A 672-nucleotide genomic window follows, 5' to 3' on the forward strand; every position below is an offset into this window, starting at 1 on the left:
TTTTCAACACTCTCTGTGGCAGAGATGATTTGGTTGTGTGCACTAGTTTTTGTGCATGTTTTAAAGACTACAGCAGTTATACAGCAGCTATATGTCAGGTCAGGTAGACTGTACATCACTGAACTCCTAAGTCTGCAGTTTTGTGAAAATGCTGTTTGTTCACCAGCTTGGTAAGAACTGTAGTGTTTGATCTCACTGCATGCTGCCATTGATCTTCTAATGCATCTGATGCCGAGGGAGCCGGAGAAATGTATACCCCAAGGGTAGGTGAAACTGCCATGTATGACTCTCCTCTCCTGTCTCAGAGAGCTCCTACGGCTCCTCTCTGCTGGCTCTCATCCGCTCTGCACAGCTCCAAAAGCAAGTCATCCCACACTGCTGAAAAACAGGCTGTTCAAACAGGTTTGCAGCCGGCCTTGAACTTTAAATATATTTGGGAGAAATTTGAATATGGAAGGTAAGCTGGAGAGAACAGAGGCAGCCCTCCGAGGACCGTGACTACATTCTGTCTGTGTTGTGCTAATGAGCACCTTTGTACAAACTGTAGCTTTTCAAATCCATGCTAATAGGAGGTCTGTATTTTGTGTGGCTCTCTACCGGTGGCCACCTGTCTGAACCCAGTGGCAGCATGTGGTAGCTAAACATTCTGATGCTGTCCTGTCTTTGACTTTC

This window comes from Monopterus albus, unplaced genomic scaffold (assembly GCF_001952655.1).
Source record: "Monopterus albus unplaced genomic scaffold, M_albus_1.0 scaffold13.1, whole genome shotgun sequence".
NCBI lineage: Eukaryota > Metazoa > Chordata > Actinopteri > Synbranchiformes > Synbranchidae > Monopterus > Monopterus albus.